Here is a 6,000-nt window from a genome sequence, read left to right as displayed (position 1 = left end):
GCGTTCTCCACGTGGGCCTCGCGCGCCCCTGCCCCTTAAAGAGGCGGAAGGAACGCGGGCGCGCGCCCCGGTGACGTCACACGCCCTTATTTGCATGAGCGCATGGGTCTAGGCGCCGCGTCCCCGGGACGGCCTCCGATTGGCCGTAGCTGGCGGCGCCGAATCCTAGCGGATTTGCTCCGCTCTGGTCCAATAGTAGCCCGCTTTGCTCGAGGAGGGCGGTAACAGCGAACTCGGCCAATGGGCGGCGGCGTTGTTAGCGGACACGGCGGCGCAGTCCCGGAGCGAGCGAAGCCCAGACGGCTGCCGCTACTGCCGCAGGAGGCGTGAGGTGCGGCGGCGAGGGCTCGGCCGGGTAACGCGTCTGTGGGGGCCGGCGGGGCCGGGGCCGGGGCCGGGACCGGGCTGGCGGCGGCCGCGCAGGGGGCCGTCTTGGGGAGCCGCGGCGCCAGGGGCGGGGCCGGGCCCAGAGCGTCCGGAGCGGGGAGCGGGCGGGCCGGAGCGGAGCCCGTGGGGAGGCGGGCGGGGCCCGGCAGGCGGCCGGGAGGCGCCGGCAGGTGTCCGCGCGGCCCGAGGGTCAGGAGCGCTTTGTTCCCGCGCGGCCCCCGCTAGCCCCCCCGCCCGCTGGCCCTGCGACGTCCGGGGGGAGGTTGAGGCCGCGGGCCGGGCCGCGAGTGCCCGGGGGGACGCGGAGCCGCCCGGGGCCTTTGTTTTCGGCCCCGGAGCCCTTCCCCGGGGCGCAGCGACCGCGATTCGCGGCAGCCGCGGATTCCGGGCCCGGGTTTGCTGGCGCGGCGGCACTTTGAGTGACCCTGGCGGTCGTCGGGGCCGGGCGGCGCCACGAACCGGACGGGCCGGCGCGGCCGCGTCATCCTGCAGGCGGAGAAGCGCGGCCGGCCGACGAGCCCGGCGCGTCCGGAGATGGTGAAGGCAGTCACAGCGGGGTGCCTGTTGGAACCTGACTGCCTGGCCACGTTTCCCTCCCTCCCCAGTCCGGTTTCCCGAATGCTTTCTGTGGGTCCCAGCAGAGGGCTGCCCAGTCGCGATCAGACTTCCCACCGTCCTCAGTGACTCCGAGTCTGGGTTCAGCATGAAGCCTTTTGGGCCCGAAGAAGGCGGGGGTCGTGTTCCTGGCCGGTCGTGCCGGTACCCTCCCTTGTCTGCGGGCCTATGGTTCATGTGGGACCCCCCCCCCCGCCCCTTACCTGTCCCTGTGGTTCAGTGATGAAGAACCCACCTGTCCGTGCAGCAGGCCCCGGCTCCATCCCCGGTCCGGAAGATCCCCTGGAGAAGGAAACGGGAACCTCCCTCCAGTATTCTCATCTGGGAAATCCCACGGTCAGGGGAGCCTGGTGGGCCACAGTCCACGGGGTCGCAAAGAGTCGAGCACAACCAGGGCCCTGAACAACGACAGCAACGCTGCGAAGTATTAGAATAGGCTCTTGAAAGTTCTCAGAATGAGTCGTTGAACGTAAAAGTTGTCTTTAAAATTGCTGTCTTGTTTTTAAAATAACTGTTCCTCTTAAGTGATAAATAGTTGTCCTACACACTAGGTCTCTTGGCCTATGTTGACTCATTTCAGAAGTCTAGTGACTTTTGAGATAAGCACTCTTCTTTTCCCCTGTAACCACTCAGGAAGCTTGAGGCCCTGAGAGGGTTAAGTAAAGTGGTGTGTGCAGGGTGACAGAACTTGGGTTAAAATGCAAGCAGTTTTTTTTTGTTTAAAAAAAAAAAAAAAATTTTTTTTTTTTAAATTTATTTAGGCCTACCATGCCTTCATTGCTGCACAAGGGCTTTCTCTAGTGAGGGGGGTGGGCGGGCTTCTCACTGCGCTGGCTTCTCTTGCTGTGGAGCTGGGGCTCTGGGCACACGCGCTTCGTTGTCGTGCTCCCCAGGCTCCAGAGCACAGGCTCAGTAGTTGTGGCACACTGGCTTAGTTGCTGCACGACATGTGGGATCTCCCCAGACCAGGGATTGAACCCGTGTCTCCTGCATTGGCAGGTGAATTCTTTACCAGTGAGCCACCTGGGAGCTTTGCCTAACATTACAGCTTCTCTGTAGAGAGGATGAACAGTTGTAATAAGTTGTTTTTATTATTGCCCTGAGCCTAACTGAAGTCTAGCTTTTGAGGATTTAAGCTGGTTGATTATTTCCAGCTCCAGATTTTGTGATTTCACAGAAGGCTAAGTGCTTTCCTTAGTAGAATCTGGAAATGATTACAGACAGTGATTAATGATAGCTAGGGGGATAAATAATATGCTAACATAAAAAAGACTTTCCAAGAAAGAAAGGTGGTGTTAGAGTAGGAATATATTTAAAAGATTGAGTGAGTGCTGAAGCAGAGGAAGGTGGCTTAAGCATTAGTGTTATCTGTTAGTGGTTAGCTTGTTGAGGCAGAGCTGCCGGAAGAAAGAAATGCTAGAAAATGAAATTTCTCAATTTATTAGCTGCTTTTTTTTAACTTGTTTTGTAACGGAAATTTTTTTCTTTCATCTTTTGAAGGTAAAGTATCCTATTCTGAGATTTGGAAGGATTGATTGAAGACTTGATCAATAAAAATACCATTGCAAGACTTAATTTCCTATAGAATTATAGTGACAAAGGGAGATCGTTTTATAGGTAAAATGTGACTGTTAGTAAGTTTATTTAGGAAAGCTTTCACTGGAAGTTTGAGGTCTCTTCTCATGGAATGATGAGAATAATTATTCTCAAAATAGTTATTTATAATTATATAAAATAATTTCAACACTGTAGTGCTGTCTTACACCTGTTACTACTTTGCAGTCTTTTTTTGACCCATGTTACTAATTCAGAATGTCTACTGTTATTTGTGCCTTTGTATTTCAAATTAACATCCAAATACTTTTGTGACTTTTGCATTATTTTTGAAAATACTGTATAGAATAGTGATTGGAGAAATTGAATTCTTTGCAATAGTTGATTTTATCACTTTTGGTTTGATAGGTTTAGTAAACTGAATTCTGGAAAGGATACTTAGGTTTTAGGATTGTTGCCCTCTAAAAGTGTACAGATACTGTAGTTTTGTGAATTGACCATTTAGATTATCAGACCCTTCTGTGATATTTTCTGTTGAGAAATTTTAATCTGAGATCATGATTTTATAGAAATTGAGGGCTTAGAGTTGGTATGTGTTCATCAGTGCATTACAGCCTGTGAATTCTTGCTTGACTCTTACTATTTCCATTAACCTGTCAGGGTTTTTACTAGCTTCTTAATATTGAAAGCCTTAATAATTCCATGTCTGCAACTTCTGGCCAACTAGGGTTGAAATTGAAATCCTTTCCTTTTTTTTTTTTTTTTGAGCAAGTAAATAGTCTCCTAGCTTCAGGAGGTGTGACTTCAAATGTAAATCCATACATGGGCTAATAGAATTCAAAATTACTTACATTCAGTTACTTTTCTTCCTTTTTGTTTATTGTCCACAGTTTTAAAATGGTTTAAGATTGTTTTGATTGTGTTGTAGTTTTTGAAAGTTTTGCCAGAGAACCAAGGGTGGGGTTTTTTTTTGTTTTTTTTATATGGATAGTGTCTGTGGGCCAGTGGGTGGTTTAAATTCCCAAAGCCCTAAAGGGCCATCAGCTATATGAAACAGGGAAGAACCGGTGCTCTGAGTGATGGCGTGTTTGAATAATAAGGCGGTGTTGAGGAGCTTGTTGGAGATTGGTCTGGTTCTGCTGTTTGGAGAGTGCTTACTTTTCTGTTTTTTTAAAGGAAGAGGCGTTTAGGCGGCCGGAGTGTTAGATGGTGCGGACGTAGTTACGGTTTAATATTAGGTTGGTGCAAAAGTAATTATGGTTTTCATTGTTGACTTTGCTGTTTGATATTGGAATATATTCTAAAATAAATGTGGAATGTTATACATCATTTTAATGTGCATTTCTTGCTTTTTGTTTTTTGCTAATGACTTGTGGTTTGTATTTAGGCTGTAGAAATATTAGATAAAAAGCAAATTCGAGAGTTTTTTTTTTAATTTGACTTCAAATGGGCTGTAAAGCAGCAGAGACAACTTGCAGCATCAACAACTAGGAAGTGCTAACGAGTACAGTGCATTGGTGGTTCAAGAAGTTTTGCAAAGGACACCAGAGCCTTGAAGATGAGGAGCGTAGTGGCCGGCCATTGAAAGTTGACGACTACAGTTGAGAGCATCGTCGAAGCTGTTCCTCCTGCAACTACATGAGAAGTTGCTGAAGAGCCCAGCGTTGAGCATACTGTAGTCGTTCGGCATTTGAAGCAAACTGGGAAGGTGAAAAAGCTTGTTAAATGGGTGCCTTGTGAGCTGATTGTAAATCAGAAAAATCGCAATTTTGATGTTTCGTCTTCTCATAGTGTAACAACAACACACATTTCTTGATCAGATTGTGATGTGGGATGAAAAGTGGATTTTATACAACTACTGGCGATGACCAGCTCAGTTGGTGAACTGAGAAGACGCTCCAGAGCACTTCCCGAAGCCGGACTTGTACAGAAAAAGGGCCTGGTCACTGGTCTGCTGATCCGCTACAGCTTTCTGAATCCAGAAAAAACCATTACATCTGAGCGGTATGCTCAGCAAATTGACGAGATGCACCAAAAACTGCAGTGCCTGCAGCTGGCGTTGGTCAACAGAATGGGCCCAATTCTTCTCCACAGCAGCTTCTCACTTCATGTGACACAGCCAACACTTAAGAAGTTGAACGACATGGGCTACGAAGTTTTGCCTCATCCACCGTATTCACCTGACCTCTCCAACTGACTTACACTTCTTCAAACATCTGGACAGCTTTTGGCAGGGAAAGCACTTGCACAGCCAGCAGGAGGCAGAAAATGCTTTCCAAGAGTTGATTAAATCCTGAACACAGATTTTTTTACTCTAGAGAAATAAACCAACTTATTTCTCATTGGCAAAAATGAGTTGGTTGTAATGGTTTTTATTTTGATTAATAAAGATGTGTTTGAGCCTAGTTATAATGATTTAAAATTCAGGATCCAAAACATCAATTACTTTTGTACCAACCTAATAAAAGGCTGATATGACTTATTTAGACTGCTCTACCACTGGGGTGATTTCAGAAGTAGAAAGTAGCTGGTGCAGGGTTACTGCAGGAAATCGCTCTCCTCCAGCATTGCTTAATTTGCACACTGTCTCCTGGTTCAGTGAACACTTGCCTTCCTAAACTGCACTTGTGATATATTTTTTCTTGAGCACTACCCTTACTAATGGGTAGTGAAGAATTTTGTGTTAGACTGTTAATGGAGTTTTCAAGAAGTAGTTTATGATGCCGTGTATTTGTTTTTGTTTGACAGCCTTTGGTTTTCTGCCCTCTTCTCTTCAGAGAAAGCAGGGCCACTTTACGTTGTTTGCCATTGAATTTTAAATTTCATGAGTATTTAGTAATAGGAGAGGCAGTGTATTTCTATAGGGGCAAAACTACAAAAGATCACTTCATGAACTCTGCCGTTTGATCTTGGCAGTTCACTGTGTAGCCTTAATTTTCCTCTTAAAATATACTCTGTCAGCTGTTACGAAAGGTGCTTCCATTCTGGATCTGTGGGACTTTTTTTTTTTTTTTTAATGAACGGTAAAGAATCTGCCTGCGATGTAGACCAGGGTTTGATCCCTGGATTGGGAAGTTCCTCTGGGGAAGGGAATGGCAGTCCACTCCAGTAATCTTGCCTGGAGAATTCCACGGGCAGAGAAGTCTGGTGTCCCTGGGGTCGCAAAGAGTCAGACATGACTGAGCGCGCGCACGCACACACGCACACGCACACACACACACACACACACACTGCATTTTATTCCCAAAAGCCTGTTCGAAAACAAGCTAAGATGATTTCTGTGTAATAGTTGTGTGGTGTGGTAGAAAGAGCGACTGTACAATTTAAACACGTGCACAGGTTTAAGAATGAAGTTGGGGATGTTCTAATCTAAAACGTTAGTAGTTGTTTATCCAGCTTCCCAGGTGGCTCAGTGGTAAAGAATCTGCCTGCCAATGCAAGAGA

At 47.2% G+C, this 6,000-nt stretch overlaps 1 protein-coding gene across 2 annotated transcripts in view; it reads left to right on the top strand.

Annotated features, from left to right (window-relative positions):
* The first annotated feature begins 210 nt into the window (after positions 1–210).
* NAP1L4 (nucleosome assembly protein 1 like 4) overlaps positions 211–6,000 on the top strand; it is a 48,700-nt gene continuing 42,910 nt past the window's right edge. Inside the window, exon 1 of one of the 2 annotated variants that reach the window (XM_043452126.1) lies at positions 211–331. The gene's annotated coding sequence lies outside the window, so the exon portion shown is untranslated. Of the gene's footprint in view, positions 356–6,000 lie in introns of both variants that reach the window. The other variant, XM_043452127.1, reaches the window with a different exon arrangement.

This window comes from Cervus canadensis, chromosome 29 (assembly GCF_019320065.1).
Source record: "Cervus canadensis isolate Bull #8, Minnesota chromosome 29, ASM1932006v1, whole genome shotgun sequence".
NCBI classification, from domain to species: domain Eukaryota; kingdom Metazoa; phylum Chordata; class Mammalia; order Artiodactyla; family Cervidae; genus Cervus; species Cervus canadensis.
The sequence above is the reverse complement of the archived record's forward strand: the minus strand, read 5'-3'. Positions and strand labels throughout refer to the sequence as shown.